Source organism: Acomys minous, assembly GCF_964271855.1.
Source record: "Acomys minous genome assembly, chromosome: 2".
NCBI classification, from domain to species: Eukaryota; Metazoa; Chordata; class Mammalia; order Rodentia; family Muridae; genus Acomys; species Acomys minous.
In genome coordinates this window covers 92,908,642-92,930,072 of record NC_140484.1, presented here as the reverse complement: position 1 = coordinate 92,930,072, position 21,431 = coordinate 92,908,642, and the positions used below count along the sequence as shown (strand labels likewise).

Below are 21,431 nucleotides of genomic sequence, written 5' to 3'. Positions count from 1 at the left end.
CTTTTCCCAACAGACCAAGCTCTCTGACCCCTCGTTGGCCTAGAGCATATTGAGCTGTGTCTGTGTCTGTGGTCCAGCCGTGATGTGAAAAGATGTAACTTGTGTCTTCACTTAGGCCAGACCACCAAGCAGCAGGGGAGAGCACAATAGGGAAGGTTAGAACAGAAGTGGAGAGATACAGGGTTTCTGGGGGCAGGTGTGGAATGGATGGGATCCACTTCCTGCGCTCACCTGGCCAGAAACATCCAAGGGACCAGTGGTAAGATCACCATGCACTGGACGGATGCAATGGTCATCACGGGCCTTCCTTGTAGGATCCATTTGCCATGTGTTGAATTGTGGGAACGGCGAGAGTTCATTATTCTCAGGCAGGAATGGCTAGGGAAATGCTTGCCCTATCAGCACTTGAGGATCCCAGCAGGAATCATCTTCTACCCACGGTGTACACTGCTGTTATGTTAGTTTAACAAATTTCTAGGCAACCTTGGAAGACCAGCTCAGTTCATAAAGGTTCTGTATTGGCTCCAGCTTTTCACATCACCCTAGGCTTGGTTCTTGAAGAGCCCAACAGCTGACCTTAGGAGAGTGGATGTCTGAGCATCTGAACCATTAAGTTGTTTGTAGTCTGGACTCTGAAAAGGCTTCCATACCCAAGATCATGAGTCTTCAGAAGAGAGTAAATGGGAGGACCCACTTGGGAGACACCTGCTCTGTGTTTCCATGATGCTTCTACACGCCATGGGTGATCACAGGAAATTTCATTCCCAGGTGTGAGATCTCCCTTATGTATTTTTAGTTAATGCGGGCCTGAAGCTTCCAAAACAGTACAGGCTAGTATTATTTCTCTTGGTTACACACCAGTAGTAGATGTAAGACCCTACTGTGGAAGACACCACAGTTTGGTCTTGGCACATAGAGAAATAAACAGAAAATGACTGGCAAACCTCCCCCTGCTTCCTAGCTTTCATTGTGCAGGGGCGTCCTTCCTGTGCATTGTGCTGAGAGGAAACAGTCATCCGTGTTCTGAGCAGCAGTGGATTATATACGCTGGAATACTGACCAGATGGGATGATATGCCCACGGATGCAATCACGGCACTATTGCTTCAACAGTAACCAAGCATTTCCTGGTTGAGTGTTTGGCCATGTCCCAGGGTAGAATTCATGCATGATACTGTAAATCTGGTCCTAAGTCCATACACTGGTATATAAAGGCCCATGAAGAAACATGCTGTCATTTATTCTGGATGGCCATGTCAAACTGCCTCCTAAATAGCTCTGTTTATGTCCATAGATTAGAGAGCTGTTTTCTCCATTCGTCAGAGAAACGCCTTTCTATGAGGAGCTGTTAGTGCATAGACTTATGTGCTTATCAAAAGGCTAAAAACAAGTATTGATTGGCTGGCCACAGATGAGACATCTGTATCAAACAGTCACACACCACACCTAACCACTCAGGTGTCATAGTGTAAAATGACACAGAAACAATACAGGAGGTGGAAGCTGATAGGAGTGCAGTGAAAACCTCCCCTCTGGACAGGACAAGCCATTGCACTCTTAACAGGTCAGCAGATGCCGGGTGTGAGGGTACATGCCTTTAGTCCCAGCACTTGAGAGGAGAGGCAGGTGGATCTTCATGAGTTTGCAGCTAGCTTGGTTTACAAAGCAAGTCCAGGAGAGCCAAGGCTACACAGAGAAACCCTGTCTTAAAGAACCAAAAAAAAAAAAAAAAAAAAAAAAAAAAAAAAAAAAAAAAAAGGTCAGCAGCCATGGTTCCGTCCACTAAAGTTTCACAAGGTGGCGCTGTTTCAGCATTGCAGCATGCTTGAGCTAGAGCCTCCTCCTGCTCCACCCTTAGCAGAGGAGCTGTTGTTAACAGGGAGGAGGTGCCATGATCCAATAAAACCCCATAGGCACTGACATGAAAGAAACCTTGAATAAATACAACAGGTTGTTAAAACACAGAAATGGGAGTAGGACACTTGACTTCATGGGACAAGGCCGTTGCAACCAATCCTGACAGAGTTTAATTAGGGGATTTACAGAGTTGATTAAAAGAACTGATTCCTGTAAGTTATCCTGAGGTCCAAAGAGCCTCTTGCATACATCCTTTCACATACAAACTCATAGAAAACAGAAATGGGGAGGGAGAGGGAGGGAAGAAGAGAGGAAGATGAGAGGGGGGAAGAATCAATGTACATTTAAACAAGACATGGTAGTGGGAGACTTTGATATTTTTCTTTTTCTTTTCTTCTTTCTTCTTTCTTTCTTTCTTTCTTTCTTTCTTTCTTTCTTTTTAGAATAGGGGTTTCAGAAGGGCTTTGAGCAGCATGCAAGAAACATTATAGACATACAGGACAATGTCAAAGGATAATTTAAAAATTTTATAACACAGCAATTAAAAGTCCTTACTCTTAACAACTGGGAGGCAAAAGCAGGTGGATTTTTTTTAAGTTCCAGGCCAGGCTGGACTACACAGTGATGCTCAGGCAAGGTATTACTTCCCAATGAGATTCAGTCACAATAAATAACAAGACAAATGAAAAAGGTGAAATGAAAGACAAACAACTAGGACATGGTTGCCCACCAGCACCTTGCCAATCTTACTTGCTGGCAGTCCCATCTCTCATTTGACGTGCTTGTGTGACACCTGAACAGAGAGAAGACTTAAAAGTGTGACACAGTTGACTTTTATTGTAGAATTAAATAGCATTGTTAAACTAAAATTATGTTTCAAAATACACTTATATAAACAAAAGAGTTTCTGTGATGTTTTTGTAGGATGACAGTGTCTTCTGGGTAACCACATCTTCACAGCAGAAGCAGTGAATGTGTGGTCACCCACTCACAAAGTTTAGAGTGAGCTTTTTTTTGTTGTTGCCAGTGTGCCACTGACAGTGAATTTGTCCTGTCATCCCTGTTCAGGACACAAATTTTATGTGAGGTGGGAGAAATCACTAACTTCAGTGGTGAGGTCATTGAACCATCAGAGAAATGACAGATACCCAGGAAATCTATTCAGAGAAGTGACTATTTTCTATAGGACAGGCAAACTTTCCAGGTATGGTGTGCTGTGCTGTTTTGAGGCCAGTGTGGTCAGTCAGGAGATGGCTATCAGAACAGCATGGTTTCAGACCTGGGCAATCAGGAGGGGCTGACATGGAACATGAGGAGGGGAGGAAGGCTGTCTCATGCTGTTTTACATGAGACAACTGTGGCACAGTCTACAGAGGTGCAGTCAACCCCTCTTGTCTTCCAGGGATGGTGAGGTGCTCCATGTTGTTCCAGAAGGCCTTAGCACACCCATAAGAGTCCATGATCACCAAAGTGCAAAGATTAGCACTTAAAGTGTTCAAGCCCAAACAGGATCCTGAGAGGTTCTTCTGGGAGCCCAGCCCTTTAAGTAGGGCAGCACTGTGTGCACTGGGCCCTTCTACATATACTGATTGCTGGCTAGAAACTATTTTAACCTATTAACTAATATGCTATCTAACAAAATCAATTTTCAGTCACTATGAACTTCTAATATACTATTCTATCTTAACATCAACCTTATTAGAGAACACATCAGTGTTTTTGTCTGGGCACTGTGAATGAGCACAGTGTGCCACCCATATACACCAATACATATACCTGACAAAGATGTAACATACAAATGTTGAACCCTCAGATATATACACTACCCTACATACATACATACAACACACACACATACAACACACACACACACACACACACACACACACACACACACACACACACACACTTCCAACTGATATAAGTGTGTGAAATTTGACTCGTCGCAAATCAGTTATAGTCACCATGGTGTCTGGATGGTGACTGCAGTCCTGCAACTGAAGAAAAGGAAATAGGGTTAAGAAAGCATGGAAAACTCTTATTTTGAAACAATTCATACTTTTAATATTATACCAAAGGTGGGCAACATGTGACCCTAGCCATGTAATGTAGGCTGTCCAGGAGGATATTGAACTTACCTTCTTGTTGCTAGCTACCCAGTGCTCTGCTATCGGCAACCACAACCCTGGTAGATTTCAAAAGTGCTGGGAACAGACTCAGGGCCTAGTACTTGAAACATGACCATCAAACTGAGCCACATGCCCAGCCATAAGCCTCTAATGTATTCTCACTAAAAGCCAATAGCTCTTAGCCTAGAGGTGACATTGTGATGTCAGTGGCAGCTATGGCAAGAGGTCTAGGATCCAACCCTCCTACCTAGCACAGTCAGAGTCAGGGTCTCCCCATGTATCTTTGCACAGACTTTGCAGAGGCACTTTTGAAATATTCCTTTAGTAAAAGGGACCAGTAGGTCCAGTGCAATATTGGAGCTATGATGACAATTCGATGATAAAGGAGACCTAAGAGTCCTTGAGGGTATACTCACATATGGAATGCAAAGCCATAAGGATTTATCAATCTGATACATCCTAGCTATGCAGCATTAGATGGCCTCAAACTGGCACTCCTCTTGCTGCACCTGCCCACGTGCCAGCACTACAGGTGTGTTTCACCATGCACGTTTGGAAGGGGTCATTATGCTAGGAACTTGGGAATTGGTGTCCTAGGCATGCTTTTGTTGTACAATCTCTTTCAACATCCTAGTACGCAAATGATTTTATACCCCAAGATCTGTGTATGTATTTTTAACAGATCTGTTAAAAGTTTCTTCCTCACGTTCAACTGAAAACCGTTATCTGCATTTGATTCATGAGACTACACAATGGGGACTGGAGAGAAGACGCAGTGTTTAACAGCATCCAGTGCTCTTCAGGGAAGCAGACATTGTGACACTGCACAATGACACTGGATCTAGGGCATCTGATAACAACTTCTACAGGCACTCACCCACAAGCCCATATCCACAGAGACACACAAAGTGGAAATGTTATCTGTTTTTAAAAGACCATACACTGAGATTACAGAAATAAAAGGTGTGTTTGTATATGTGTGTGTGTGTGTGTGTGTGTGTGTGTGTGAGAGAGAGAGAGAGAGAGAGAGAGAGAGAGAGAGAGAGAGAGAGAGAGAGAGAGAGAGAGAGAGAGAGAGAAACCCCTATGACTACATCTCTGGCGTTTATACATTTTATGGGAAAGGTTCTGGTTCTTTCTCTATGTTGCTGTGTTTCCTCTGAATCCAAACTCAGTGCAAAAGTGCAGGCTGACATAAAGTGACAGAATCTCGTTGATTTGAGGCTGACCTGACACACTCAGATCTATCTGATCATACTGTGTTCTCACTGAACACAACCTGGGCGAAGAAGAAACCACTGCCCTAGGTCAGTGAAAACCCTACATTCTAGGCAGAATCCCAGAATGAAAGATGTTTAGTTTACCTATCCCCTGAGGCTTTTCCCTTTGTGTTCAGATGCTTGACTGAAACTTAGGAACTGATAATGATGAAGAACAAAGTACCACATAATGACCATTGAATAAGCTACTGGACAGCATCCTTTGTCTGTTATTTCTTTTCCCTATGTTAGTAGGGATGCTACTCAGAGCCTCAAGCATGTGAGCTCATACTCTGACCTGAGGTCCTCCCCAGTCTTACTTGTTTTATTCTCTTAAGAGTAATGTAAAGTATTAGTATCCCCAGATATCAGGTAAAAGGGACAGAATCGGTGAGTGCCCCCAAAGGCAGTAAATGACCAGGCTGCAATATGAGAAGACTTATTTTCACTGCCCACTGCTTCCTAGATACATGGCTACTATGGATGTTCAAGGAAGTGACTGATGAGGCTGAATTCCAAGTGGGTCAGAAAAGATGAGAACCCTCATGAGCTCTATGTTCTGCCCGAGACCATGGCCTCGAGTTCTTTACAAAGATACATACGCAGAAGAGTGCTGTGTCCTGCTTATGGGAATGGAAGCCCCTCCTGGGGCAGATGGAAACTTCTTTTACTCCAGTAGGTGTCAGTGTGAACATTCCAGTTCTGACATGAGAAAAAGCAGACTCACGGTCAAGCAGGTATGCCCCCAAGTCTCTGCCCTCTCACTTCTCCACTTTTCTCTCCTGTTTCCCTTCTTTCATTTTCCTTTACTCCTGTTTCCTCTTCTTTCTTAGATCTCTCCCCTCTTTCTCTTTAACTCTATTTCTTCTTCCTTCTCCTCTTCTGCTGTCTCTTCTCTGCAAAATACTTCCTTTCTCTTCTAGATCCTGTGGGCCTCCTCCTCCTCCTCTTCCTGTTTCTAGTCATCATTGTCATCTTTATCCTCCTCCTAAACCTTGTTCTCCTTTTCCTAGTCCTAATCATCCTACTTATTTTCTTTTTTACTCTTTCATTTCTTTCTTTCTTTCTTTCTTTCTTTCTTTCTTTCTTTCTTTCTTCTCCTTGTCCTAGTCCTCCTCTACTTGCCCCCATATGCCTACATTTCTCTGCCTCTCTCCTCTCTCTCTCCTTCCCCATCCCCTTTCTCTCTTTCCCAATACATTTCTTACACAGTGTCCCAAGTGACTAATGTCCTAAGAGTAACTGAATAGTAGTAATGAGTAGGAAGAAGAACCAAGCAATGAATTAAGTCTGTTTAGATAAATCAATATGAGGAAAACAAGGGAAAAAGTGCTAAAATGAGGGTCCACTAGTAACTATGGGAAAACATCGAGGGTATAGGAATTTATTACAAAAGAAAGCATGATGATCCATTGTTTTCCCAACACTAGTTCTGCTGCGGAATTCAGAATAACATGACTGGAGAATGAAAAGAAATGACACTCATATACAGTGTTTAGTGTGGAATTTCTTCAACTTCTAGGTCTTGAGGTTACTTATTGAGGGTTTTTCTTAGAAAACCATCAGTGATATCCCCATATCTTTTATGAATAACTGGTATTAATTAGAACTTAAAGAAAGGCTTTTATAGCAGCCAGTTAAGGATTCTGTAAATAGTTTTCAAAGTGTTTTGATCCATAGAGAATTTTGCTCTTGTACCTTCCAGACTTTAAGCTCATATACTCACTGTTTGTATTTGGGGGCACACAGCACTGCGGTAAATCTCAGCAGTATCCTCTGGGACCCAAAATGGATGTGTGTATGTCCACACATGACAACAATGCTGTCTGGGTTGGATGGGTCTGATAAGACAAGCAAAGTCAAGAATTCCGAGTGAGTACAGCTAGACATTCCTCATACTCCAAGGAAATCAGGCCAAAGAAGCTTCAACAACTGGTACCTACCATGAGTCTCAAACCATTCCAGGCAAACCCTCATCTTCTTGGTGGAGAAGGAAGGAGGGGGCAAACTACTTTGTGCTCCTAACTCAAAAAGGTCAAAATAAGCTGAGTTTCTCTCAATTACTTTTTAGCTTGTCCCTCGCTGAGAACAAGACTTCTTTATTCATCCGTGCTTAGTTAGACCTGATGTCCTAACAATAAACATGTCTAGTCTTATCCCTCAGCTTCTAACCCACCTCTGTTTCCCTTCTGCCAACAGCAAATTGATTCCTTCTTCACCAAGATTTCTCATGACTACTTCAAACATCAGTTCGACAATCTTTCTGAGTCTTCTACAGTCTACCTTCACTCCTGCCTCTGAGACCTACGATGTTACTTTTTTAATGTGGTTTTCTTCTGTCTCTTAATATCTTCTCTGGCTCAGTTCAGTTTCTCCTGGCTCAACTGTCACCAACTGTCTTCTCTTTTCCCTCTCCTAGCTCAATTCACTTTCAACTGTCTCTTATATTCACACTGGACAGTCTCTTTCTTGTTCTCTGTAGCCTTACTCAATATTCTTACACCAACTGCATTCTTACACCAACCTTATTCTTCTGTCTACTTGATCATACTACTGCCTACTCCCCAGGCCTCTTCCTCTCTCCTTCTCCTCCCCTCTTTCCTGCTACCATCTCCCTGTTCTCAGCATCTGCTGGTTTTTTACATCCTCTGCTGTTCCCAAGAGTCCAAGAGCCAACTGACATCATAAGGCACAGGGTTGTTTAAAGGGCCAGACACACAAAATCAGTCTACTGCAGGAGCCCCTCCTGCCCTTCTGATGTGGATTTATCCTACTGTCACATGGCCTTACCCTGTTTCCTCTCCTTCCCTCCTCTCTTTCACTGGATCACCAAGTGTAAAAACACTTCAAACAACTAGATGCCAAAGTGGTGATGAATCTTGCAGATGTTAAGCCAAGCAAGCCAGAAGCAAAAGCTGTATCTCTAACCATTGCATTTCAAGTACGGCTAGTGTGGAGAGAGACACGTGTAGGATGTGAATTCTAAAGAAATCTGGAAAGAGATGGTGAGAGCAAGACCAGTATTCAATCTCAGAGGAAGCAAGTGAGAAATTTGGTCCAGGCTCCTGAAAGGTTCCTGTTTCCTTCTCTAAGTAGTGTATGAACATAGATGTTTCTTCAATTAGTCATTAATCTATCCTGTTCATGTATGTACAAACTCACAAGTTAGCTATATTTTAAAATAATTAAACATTTGAAAACAAAGTGAAGTCAAGGAAAAAGTAAAACTAAGCCAGCAAACAACAACAACAAAAAAAACCCCAAACCATAGCCATACCATGTGACAGTTTCTAAACATGTCAGTATTTTCTTAACCCAGTTCTGCCAAGAGCGACCTCATCACTCTCCCTTCCCCATCTAGGGTCCAGAGCCAATCCACAGTATGACAGTCATGACAGACTCCACAATAGCCATAACCATCCTCATGCCTTTGTGTTTCATGGCACAGTATTCCTGTTAGCACAGGTTGGCACCAAAGTTACTATCCAGAATTCTCACTCTCCTCAGTGCTAGGATTCCAGGAGTATGCCAGTATACTAAGCTTTCTATAACTTGGCTGAACCTTGCAGTCTTTGCCCACCATGGCCTAAAAGTCATTGGGCCAACATCTGCAGAATTCCAGAAGGAGATCTGAATGCCTAAGTTCTTACTGGAGCCTGTCCGTGGGTCACATCCTGAACTCCTTCTCCCACTATCCCTGCTATGTGGCTTTTGAGAATCTCCTATCCCATTCTCTTGCAGTGTTGTTGCTCTTTTATCCCCCCAATGTGTTCTATGATCTCCTTATTATACCCCTTCCTAGGCTGCTAGGGAATGGCTTCTCTTGCAGCCAGCTGTCCCCACTTACCAGGATTCCTGGACCACTGTCATACAGAAGCCTCCCAAGTCCCTCTCCTGGCTTCTCCTGGCTTCCAAAAATATCCTTCCAATGGCATATAGAACTGATGCCACACACATGCTTGAAACTGCACACATCAAGACTGAGTCCCACTTCCAAACTCAGTTGTCATCTAGAAGCCTTACCTATGCTTATGAGAGGATCAGCACCATCCTCGGGAATCCAACTGAAAGCCTTCCCCATCCCAGGACTGTCAACCTCTACTCCTCATTCCTTGGATCTCTGAGATTTCACTCACTCACAAAATCAGCTATCAAAATCTCATCATCTTTTGATATTAACACCTTCTAAGCCTTAAGTGACCTTCCCATCTCAACTATCCTTGCAACATCATTTATCTTCTGGATTATGGCTTTGATCATGTCATTGTTTTGCCCACAATAGCCTAAAGAATTCTCCCTATACTAAAAATAACAAATTTTCCTCCCCACACCAGACAATAGAAGCGATGGCTCTATATGAACACATATCTGTCATTCTTTCCTGATACCAACCACACATTCCAGCCACAGGAACTGCTCATGGATGGAGAAGCAGAGTGCAGCTCTCCAGTGCTTACACTTTCCCCATGAACCTCGTTTGGCCTCTCTTTACAATTCATCGTAAGTCACCTCAAGTGTGACCCCTCTTCCTCAGAAACTGATAATGGCTTGTATATACTCCCTGAAGAAAATATTACACACTGTATCATGTGAATTGGTGTTCACTTTATGTGAGATCTTGGATCCATTTGTGTTCCCAGACACAAAGGGCCAAATTTTGATTAGGCACAATATATTACTGACTTGTGCAAAACAGTAAGAATTTAGGCAATTGAGTTGAAAAGCATGAAGTCACAGGAGAATTCCTCACACATCTGCACTTCCTAAGTTCAGGGTACAAGTATGTGCAATCTCGCAAAACCTAGAAATAAACCATATGACTGTGGCTTCCATCTATCAACATTCCAAGAAAAACTGCTTGTTCTGTGAGCTTCAGGCTTTGAAAATGAGAAAATAATTCAAAAGAACTCTCTAGGCAAGTTACTGTGTTGCCTTGAAAATCAACAGAAGTGCACCTACCGCATGTGAAAGCACTTGAAAACTTTTCATGTAAGTGTTCATTGGGTGTGCACAGAGAAAGCAATTCTTCATAAATACAAAATGAAATTATTAGAAAGAACTCTGCTTGCTTACTTAAAATAATTTCATTTATACAAGGTTTAGGTACATGACCTCTATACTATGTTCACATACATCCTAGGCAAGCTACAATTCCTTACCCAGACTCAAAAGGAATTAGAACATTGCAGAATTGTTTGAGTAAGAAGTAAAATTAGAAAAACTGTAAAAAAAAAAAAAACCCACACACTAGGAAGTGCTCCCTTGATGCACACTGAAACACAATTAACTGCATGTGCTCAGAAAAGAAAGATCTGGAATGGCTTGCTCCTGAGCAGAGAAAAATTTAGGCAGGATGTTTCTAAGAGACAGAGAAGAGGAAAGGAGGTCAGTTTGCTCACATGAATCCACACTAAGATGAGAAGCCCCAATTCTCCCTTTATAAAAAAAAAAGAATTCTCTTGCTTTACATCATAAAAGAAGTCAGGGCCTCCTTTCTGTAGAGGAAGGATGGCATGGGTAAGGTGATGCTTCTCTTTAACCTGCCAGAAGAAAACAACTTGTCACAATTCCCTGGAGGTTTCATACCTTCTCTTTCATAACACAAGTGAAGCTCCCACCCTGCCCCAGTGAATCACTCTCCTCTTTCTCCTTCCCCTCCGTGTTTCCCAGCTTTGGATGCTCTGTGCTTTGCTGGGTACTGTATAGGGAATAGATGCTGAGCTGAACCTGAGATGTCCATCATGGCACATCCTAGGCCTGTGCTCTTCCCTGCAGCAGCCAGCAGGTCAGCTCAGGACTTGTGAGGTGTTAGATACTTTATATTCCAAGGCTTAGCAGAATAGGTGCTCAGACCAGGACCCAAAATAATTGAGTCCTCCTTCTCCTTTTTAGATTAGTCAGCTCGCCAGTCTCCATGCCTCGTATCTGCGCATCTGCTTGCTGGTTGCCTTCTTTACCTTTAAGACAGTGTCTCACTCTGTAAGGCTGGTTTGAACAGTTTGACAGTGACTGGATTTACTGGTGTTAGCCACATGAATAGGAAATTTTAACTATAGCTCTGGATCAAATTGTTTGAGGGACTCTGAAAAGCAAGCAAATACAAAGTCATCAAATTCATGGTGTCCAGACCTTTTCACCCACAGTTCCTTCTTTTTGGGGGTGTGTATGGACACATATCTGAATATCTTCTCTGAGAGTCATGGGAAGCCAAGAGGAAGACACAGCCTCAGATCAGAAAGTTGTCATGTCTTTACCAGGGGTCCTCACAAGACACCACATGTCTTAATGCTTTCCTAGTGTTCTTTTTGGCTGAGTTGTGGTACTTGTCACACAAATCCTGAGGGAGGTACACTGGCTGCAGTCCTCTGAGTTTCTCAACTGTGGTGGAGAAGAGAAAAAAGTCTGAGGTGACAGAGCCCAGTGTCCCTGAGCAGAACTCAACCTGGCAGCCTGGGAGAGAAATGCAGACAATGGGATTCTCTCCATGAGCCACCCCTCCACCTCTCTCCCCATGATGGAACGACAAAGTGAGCAGGGTGTTTTTTTCTCCAAACTCTGGACACAGCTGACTGGTAACTGGGACAATGGACTTCATTGTCAGCTTGAGTGGGTGGAACAATATTTCTGTATGTGGCTGTGGTGTGACAGAAGGTGGAACCATGGAAGCAAAAGACTCAGGACATGGACAAGGGGAAGTGCTCTAGACTTCACAAACTGTCCACCAGTACCACCTTATCTTACTGCTGAGCTCTAGTCTCACACCTGTGTTGCTGACATAGGTGCAATGGGGACCACTTCTACATAAGTCTTTTCCATGTCAGGAACCTGTGGTGACTTTTCTGGCCTTTTCACTGTGCCATTTTCCCCAGACTGCTTGGAAGATGTTCATATTTTGGGGGGCCACTTCATCAGAGGCATCTTCTGTTGACCATTCTTGTGGTGGGCCGGAGGTGGTGGGTGGTGCTGAGAAGGCTGAGCTTCCTTTAATGTTAATGGTGCCCCAGGTCCCACCTCCCCACTTTTGTTTTCTTCAGAACCATACACTGGCCCAAACGGAAGCTAACCCCAATTGAAACACCCTGACTTTGTCCAGATGTCTCACGTCCTCACAGAAGCCATCTGCTGTTCTAGTTTCTCTTCTTTCTTCTTCTGCTGGAAGAGAAAAGGATTTAGGCCAATGTTTCAAATCTCAGAAGAAAAGGCTTGTCATCACAGAGATGGGCAATGTGTAGTTTTGTTTAGGTCTGACATCTAAGCTTAGGGTCCATAACCTTGGTGTGTTGGAAAACAGCCACCACCCCTTACTCAGTTGATATATGGCTGTCTTCAGTAACAACCAAGTCTCAGACTTCCCAGAACCCTCCCCTACTTTGTGTGTGTGTGTGTGTGTGTGTGTGTGTGTGTGTGTGTGTCTGTCGACATGTATGGGTGCAAGAACATTTATGGACAAGTGAATGTGGAGACTCTTAATCAAATCACACACTCCACAGGGACAGCGCGAGACAGTCCCAAGAACAGGCTGAATAGGTTGAGACACAAATCCCCCTGTCTCTACATTCCTCACACTGACCTTCTCTGCCAGGTGTTGTTCATATTCTGGAGTATATTTCTTATTTCTTTCTTTTTCGGTTTTTTTATTTTTAATTTATTATACTTTATTCAGATTATATCCCAAATGTTTTCCCCTTGCTTGTACCTTCCCTTTCCCATGCTCCCTCCCTCCCTCTTGTGCACTCTTCCCTCCCCAGACTTCTGACAAAGGGGACCTCCTCCCCCACCATATGACCACAGCTTATTAGGTCCCACCTGGAAAGCCTGCTTCCCCTTCTTCTGTGTGCTCTGGGCTTTCCCATCAAGGGGACGTGATCAAATCCAGGGTACCAGAGTTCATGTCAGATGCAGTTCCTGCTCTTCCCATAACTGTGCAGAATGAGCTGTCCATTGGCTAGATCTGAACAGGGGTCTAGGCTTATTGCATGCATTGTCCTTGGTTGGTGCAACAGTTTGTGCAGCACCACTGGGTCCAGGAGTCTGGAGTATATTTCTGTTTTTTAGATATATTTTATTAATTTATTCATATTACATATCAATTGTTATCCCATCCCTTGTATTCTCCCATTCCTCCCTCCTTCCCATTTTCCCCCTTACTCCCCTCCCCTATGACTGTGAATGAGGGGGACCTCCTCCCCCTGTATATATATGCTCATAGGGTATCAAGTCTCTGGAGTATATTTCTTAAAACTTTCTTGGTGCTGTTCAACACGAGCCATATATCGTGTGTGTGTGTGTGTGTGTGTGTGTGTGTGTGTGTGTGTGTGTGTGTGTGTTTGTGTGTGTGTGTGTGTGTGAATGTGTGTATAGATAGATAGATAAATAGGTAAATAGATAGATAGATAGATAGATAGATAAAAAATAGATGGATAGATATAGTCTGCAATACAATACCGAACTGGAGAAACAGAACAGTTCTAATGTCAGAGAAGAGGGAATTGAAGAAGTGGCATGAGGCAGCAACTTGAACTCCATTCCCCAGGATTCTTCTCTGTCCCACTCTGCTGAGACAGCATCAGCTCCCCTTCCACCCAGTGTAAGGATCTGTGGCTTTTCTTTGAGCAATTCTGCTCTGCTTTGGAGATATTTGGTCATCCACATAGACACCTTGATGAAGTTTGATGTCCCACCATTGACAGCACTGTTTTGATATTTGAGGCCTTTGTTGAGTTTTTCTGGGTACAGTCTAAAGGAACAGAGCAGAGTGCCTAAGATGTTCAGTAAAATTCCATATGCCTAAAGGAGGCCCTGAGGACATTTCACCTTGGCATGCAGGGTTTCAGAAGGCCGTGGAGTTTAAAGAGGCACACTCTGAAACCCTACTCCACTTTCATCCCAGTGTCTGGAGAGAGAAGTATGCTCACTCTTCTATTAAACTGGCAACTATGATCTATCAAGAAGCATGGCTAAGCTACCATCATGTATGCTTTTCATCCCTGCACTCAGGGGGCAGCAGATAGAATTAGTAGATGCACAGAGCCCTGAGGAATCACGTCAACCTCCTGAACTTCGAATTAGGAAATAAAGACATTGATCTTTTTTTCCATTGCCAATCACAATATGGATTTTTGCTCATACAGAACCTTTTTGTATTTTTTCTCAGCAGGGCACCACCTCACCTCAGATGTCATTAGGTAATGGCAGAAGACACGGAGGGTTCTCAGAGCTAGGAGGAGTAGTGCTGCCTGCAAGTCAAGGGATGCTGCACTCCTGGATGCGGCTAAGCTGCTTCATCCCTCAAATCAGTCCAATAATCAAGAAAGATTCAAGACCTTGTCAGAAACTCTGCTTGAGATGAGGGTGTGATCAGAAATACTGTATGACAAGATGATGTCAGGGAGGACACAGGAGTCCCTAGTAAGAGTGATTTGTCTTTGGAAGGGGAGGGAATAGAGGGAGATTTATTATGAACTAAAGAGAATGCCTTCAGTTTACAGAATACCAATGATGCGGGGGGGGGGGGGATAAGAGTCCCTGTTCTTGGAGTTGCACAACCAGGAAAATATCTAACCCTGATCTTTCTCCTCCTCTGTGAAATAGGAAGGTGACATACCTACTCAGCACACAGTCTTCTGAAGATCAGTGAAGTCATGCCAAGAAAACCCCTCCGCAGTGTCTGAGCACATCTGAGTCATGTGCATCTCCTTAGGGAATGTTTCACCTAACTCTGGGTTAGACATGACTGCTGAGATTTTACCATAAATCCCTTGGTCAAACACACAGCACTCTTGTCACCAAGGCTGTAAGAGTAATCCCTCACGATAGCTCTGCAATCTTGTATTTATTGGGCCTACATAAATATGACGAATAGATTGAAAAAGGCTTTACTGTGCTTAACTTTACTGACTCTAAGTGCTCTACATACCTGTGATAACTGTATAGCTACAGGGGAGGAAACCTGTGTCCTCTACAACTCATAGGGCTACAGAGTGAAGACAAGAGGGATCTGATGGTCACCCATCAGAGATAAGTCTGTGATGGCTGGCTGAGAGGTCATAGGGCAGTCAAACCACTCACCAATTCAAACATCCCTGTATCCCTTTTTTCCTCTAAGAGCTGGGCTATGTGGGCACAGGATCAAGAACTAAGTCTCTTACTAATGAAATTTCTTATTTGTTATACCACATTTGGTCCTCCTGTCTTTGAATAGCAAAGAAAAGCATGGGTATGGAGTTCCGGAAATCTGATTGGAGATGACATCGTCAGGTTCAGTAACTGTCAGCAAACGTGAGAAACATGAACAGGAGAGCAGCATGAGTGAGGGAGCTGTCCCAGGAAGGAGATAGAGACTGAAGGTTCTTATGTGAGGAATTTATGTAGAAAATTGTTTCCATTTATCCAGGCCAGGTGCCATTTTAAAGAAGTATTTCCTCACGCTCATGTAAGAAGCCCTGGAAAAATTGTTGTTGATTTCAATATTCTGTTCTAGAGCGCTTAAGATTTGGACCCACTCTTGGGGAGGGAGCCTGACTTCAGTGTGCCATTTTCTAAGACAGAAAAGAGAGGATGAGAAGCATTGAAACCCATCTCCTGCCATCCTTCCATCCTGCTGTCCCAGTAGGCTAGCACACAGTGCGTGTGTGTCTCTCTGTGTGTGTGTGTGTGTGTGTGTGTGTGTGTGCGCGTGTGTGTGTAACAAACTTCTCCTTAAAAACTTACAACAAATAAAGCACCACATGATATGATTCAGCTCAATAAACTTAATGAATAAACCCAGCCTGGGATTCCCTTACAACGGTAGTAAAGTAGCAGAGTCAGAACTAAGAATGTCTGTTCTCCTCGAAAACATAAAGCAAAGGAGCTCTCAGGTAGCACTTAGCTTACAAAGAGCCTATTTACTGAGATTAGTACCAGAAGACTTTATATAGCTATGAGTGGTTGTATACACATTGGGGGATTGTGCATAAGCATAAACCCTCACTCACCACAGAGGCTTCTCCGAATATCACCAAGGCAATTAGGGAGCACCTCAGCTGGGAGAATTCTACTCAGGTCTTCCACAATGCGATCCCAGCTAGAAGCACAAGGCTTTGTAATGGGGTGCCTTGTTAATTTAAGTACTATCTATGATGCTCAAGTCTTCAAGAGCATTTGAGTGACAATGAGGAAGGAGAACTCAGTTCCTGCTGTCGAAGGACTTTGGGGACTAAGGCTGAGAAGCAGCAGAAGGAAATAAACCACTGTGAACTGTGAGCACCTTGGACCACAGCATTGCACAAGCAGGTGTTGAACACTTTCTGGGGAGTCAGGGTGTTTGCGAGCAGAAGTGCAGTGTACTACACACAGTAACTGGTCACAGTATTGAAGTGTTTTCCCTGATCCCACTGACAATGTAAAGAAAAAGTGATATATGACCACTTACTATCATCAATTTAAAAACAGAAAAAGATGCTAGGCTTTTAAATTTGCCAGGTATGGCTTCATGCAAATTACCTTTATTTGCAATGGCAATGAGACTTACCACATTTGCTGTTCCAATAGTGAATGGTCCTTTATTATCTGCACACCTCTCATGGTTGGAGGGCCTGAGTATCACAAGGATCCCTCCTGTTACCACATAAGTAGTTAGGAAAGGAGATGATTTGCTTCCAGGGGAATTAATGTTAATTTATTTTAGTGTGTGAATTGCTAAAGTAATAGCCACTCTGGTTGAGGAGATACAGGCTGTTAATCTTGCAAACCAGTCACTAAGGCAGGATGGTAGTCACAACCTTGATTGCAGAATGAATACTTAAAGACAATTTTAATTGAGAAAACAGGATTAAATCAATGCCTTTTCCCCCTCAGGGTGTACAGTAGAGATGGATTCATGATGGCAGTGACTGTAGGTACCCTAAGAACCATGGAGCAGCTCCTGGTTGAGACTGAGAGACTCCTGGAAGCTCGAAGGAGAGACACTGCAGCAGAAGATGAGTTTGCAGAGTGTACTGCATCTCCAGAGTAATGACCCACGGTCTTACGGGAACGTGCTTTTAAAAAGTGGACTTATGAAATCAGGAGGAAGAAAAATGATGGGTGAGCAGAGCCCAATGTACAAAGCAGAGACAAGGGAAACAAGGACTGCTGCAGCTTGCTCTGGTGGAGATGGATAAGGGTTTGCTACCAGGACAGGGCCTCCTCAAAAGACCTCTGTGGTCTGTGGTGTAGCTGGAGGCCATGGTGGGAGTCTGTGGTCCTTGCCTCAGCCAGAAACCATGTGGAAGCCCATGATTTTTTCAGACACCACACCAAAAATAAAGAATCTGGACAGGAAGGCACTGAAGATATAGTCCTTTAATACTGTGGTAGAGACAGTAAAGTGGATCTGTTCAAGAATGAGGAGGTCTGGCAGGGAAGGGGGTGAGGAGGAACTCAATTATCTGTAAGGACCAGGGCACCAAGAGTCGCACCAAGCTCCTATGACTCCATGAACAGCTCAAATTGGACTTGATGTTTTTTATGGTGGGGGGTTTTACAAGGGTAGAGGGGTGGACCTGGGAGCGATGGAAAAGAATTGTAAACTGTACCCTATGAAAGTCCCAAATAATAAATAAAATGTTATGTTGGAAAAAATTTACAGTGATTTTTAACATAAAGAATAGTTTCCTTTCAAACAGGGCAGGGTTTTTATATGTAGGGCATGCTTTCCAGGAACTCATTATGCAACAGATGGTGTCAGCCATAAACTAGTGGTGACCCAGCTACCTCAGCTCCCAGGTGCGCAGGTAGCTCCCCTAAACAAGCAGTCCTGGCAGTAACACCAAAGTTAGAGAGTTTTTCTGGAGGACCACAGCAGGCAATACAGTTTCTCCTGTGTCCTAAACATGAAGCACAGTCCCGTTTCTCTGTCATGAAGGCCCAGTTCCAACTGTAAACCCCTGGTCCAGCAGGGTGGCACACTGACCCCTGAGTAGCACACAGCTGCCTATCCAGCCCTGTCAGCCAAGGCAACCCTGCTCATGGAGGGTTGGCAGATGTGGCTGCCAGTTTCCCACCCATCCCAACTCACTGCTGAACAGCACTAACATTCAATGCTAATGTGGAACCAGAGTGGAGGGTGGCTGCCACAGTGAAGCCTCTTGTCTCAGTGCTCCTGTCTACACCCCCAGCTCTGTCTCTGCTTCTGTGGAAAAGCTCTCAGGAACTACCTGGGTGCTTCCTCTGCACTGCTCAGCCCCCTCCCCAAACACTCAATATCTCAGTGAGCGCAGAACCCAGCCTGTCTGTTATTCCACTGTGGAATATGAAGATGCATTTAGTGAGAGAGGAAATCATGAGGCCAGATATATCAGGGCTAAAGACTGATGTCAGAGCTCTAGAACCTACAGCAATATTTTCCTCGTGATTCTACAGTGACTGGACTTTCCAAAATATATAGGAAAATTGAATTGAAGTAACGTTTAAGACCTCGCTCCTTACCAGACATTGTTGGGAGGATAATATGAACACAGTCATGAGAATCAGATAAAGAGATAACAATACTGTCAGGTTTCAGAAACAAACAAACAAAACCCAACATGTCCAGGGTCAGAGATATTGGAAACTGGGGGAAGTTAGTTTTGTCAGCATCTTAAAGGACTCAAGACCATGCAGCTACTGATTGGCTAGGAGGAAGAATGGTATCATATAGCTACACTGGTAGCCCACCCAGGACTTCCTGAAAAAAAAAACTCAGATAAATTAGAGGTGCAAAGCTGAGTTATAGTGGAATTACGTTTTTTTGTTTGTTTGTTTGTTTGTTTGTTTGTTTTTGTAGCTCTAGAATTCCGTACAGTTACAACATTTGTACTGGGTCTAGTGAGCTTCAGCTTGAAAGCCAGTCCTGCAGAGACTCAGGGTCACTGTGATTTCTAGTATGCATGTGTTCTCCATAGGTCAGAGGTGGATAAAGCCCCAGAACTGTCTCTCAGTCTTTGAGCCCGTTCAGCAGCACATGCATGAGAAGAATTCTAGTTTTCCTTCAGGAATAATTTTGACTCTGTGGCTAAAGCTGGCTTCTACTTCACAATTCATCCTAGATTTGCCATGAACCAGCACCAATCCTTCTGCTTCAACCAATTGGCTGCTGAAATTTTGCCCTTGAGCCCAGACATTTAGCTAAGCTTGGTTGTTATACTGTATCTGTAGAATGCTCATTTTCATAATTATTAAACATCAGCAGTGTTCAAAGACTCGGTAGAGAAACACAAACAGCAAAGTTGTCTTTCTTGATAAACTAGTCTTCCAAGTCACACCCCATGAAATTCTGGTCTATTAACCTATATGTTCATGAAATCCTCCTCTGTCTGCCCCGTGCTGAGCAGTTTCTTGTAGTGGATGTAAACATGTTTCTGTTTTGATCCCAAGTGTGGGATGTGAAACAGACTTTTGAGAGGACATGTGTCTTTTTTCCCACTAGAAGAGGAACTGCCTCTTGCGGGGGCACGGACTTGGTACTGATTTCATTGTTGGCTGTGCATCACCCTGCTTCAGGAACCTCCGAGAGAGAAGCACTCCAGAGAACCACAAAATGGTTCCAGCTGCTGCTTTGGACTCCAGAGTTGCAGCCACCTGTGCTGGATTGCTGTTTTGTGGTTTAACAGGTAGGCTAGAATCCTGCCAACTGTGCCAATGGAATCCGTTCAAGGACCTGAGTCTAACAAGTCTATTTGTACTGTTCCCATTAACCTCTTTCCTCTCCTGTCTAGAGTAGGTGGGTTGAATGGGAGGCATAAGCATTAAAGAGCCCCAAATAAAGTAGGTTTTAAAAAGTTCAACATACAATTTTTACTTGGGGCCTCTTTAAATTTTTTTTTTCAATAAAGTCTTTTTGTTCCCTTCAGCATTCAGTCCCAAGCTTCCTGTGTCACCATGGTTCACACCTCTATGTTTCATGCTCTCTCTTTTCCCACTCTTCTATTTTCTCTCCTCCCCAACCCCTTGTTCCATTTCTCTATTTTCCTTACTGTGTCCAGGTCCAGGTAGCCTGATCTTTTTGTAAATAATCCCAGGCATGACTTCCTCAGGGCATCAGCCTCCTTACTGTGCTCCTTGCTTCTCTCTTAGTGCTCTTTAGCCAGACAGAAGACTTCAAACACTGGGAATGCTTGTTTTAAAAAGTCATTGGTAGAGGAATTATCTCATACACAGGCTGTCCGTGAAGTCACTGTGTAGTCAGAGACTGGCATAGTTTCTTTGGGTCCCCTGCCTCTGGCTCCAAAGGGATGGACTTACAAGAGAATGCCACCATACTCTGACTAATCACATTAGCAGTTTGTTTGGAGTGTTGGTCAGGATTGTATAGTTATCAGTAAATTGTTTAACCAAAATTCTTGACAACTTCCCCCATCTTTGCTGATGCAGTGTGCAGAGCCAGAGAGAACGCAACTGTCTCTGTGCCTTTGACCGTCACTAACAATCCTGCTCTGTCAGGGGAAAAAATACTTTCTTCTGCTGAACAGCATCAGAGAACACAGATGTGCAGACATAGAGGAGCAAGGGAAAATATGCATAGCTTGAAAAGTTCAGCCAATTGCCACTGCTGAAGCAACAGTGGCAGATGTGTTTTTGGGACCCCTCAGAACTCAACCCTACTGTATAACAGCAACTGCCAAGTACTATCCTAGAAAGTTCTGTGGAGGGTAGACAATGAGAAGCAGCATATTTGCCCTCAGCTCTCCTGTCGATATACCCAGTTCTCTCTCTGTTTCAGTCGAAAGAGTCCTAGGAATTCTCTGCTCCTTCTCTAGACTTGGGTCCTAAAGACTCAGTATCCCAGGGAGCCCTAGACACTGCCAGGCTGTTATACCAACCAGAGAAGATGAAGATACATTTGGTGAGTAGGTGAGTAAATGCTCAGTTCAAAGTCAAAACCCTAGGAAATGTCAGAGCCAAGACACCATCTTGTCATCCAGCACTTACCCCTCAATGCCACATCATTTTGATGCATCACAATTTAGGGAGCTGTCCACTTGAATAAACATTCAAGTTTCTTTTCCTACCTGGCATTGCTGAGACAGGAACACAAGTAAAGTTATAGGATCTGGATAAAGGGAGGAGTTGTTGTGTGGGTAGTGGGTTGGTCTCTCAGCCTTTGGAGTCCAGGGACCTCACAGCTCTTGGGGAGACCCCATCAACAGAGACAATGCAGCTTCCAGATGAGCTCTGCTCCTTCTTCA

At 43.7% G+C, this 21,431-nt stretch overlaps 1 long non-coding RNA gene across 2 annotated transcripts; it reads right to left on the bottom strand.

Moving 5' to 3' along the window:
- Window positions 1–1,950: 1,950 nt before the first annotated feature.
- On the bottom strand, window positions 1,951–7,879 carry LOC311582721. Of its 2 annotated transcripts, XR_014774209.1 has the most exons (4): window positions 7,188–7,879; window positions 6,971–7,085; window positions 5,847–5,946; window positions 1,963–3,853 (listed from the first exon to the last, which is right to left on the bottom strand). It is a non-coding gene; the product is annotated as an uncharacterized lncRNA (long non-coding RNA). The 2 variants fall into 2 exon arrangements; XR_014774208.1 differs by having other exon boundaries at window positions 1,951–5,946.
- Window positions 7,880–21,431: the final 13,552 nt, after the last annotated feature.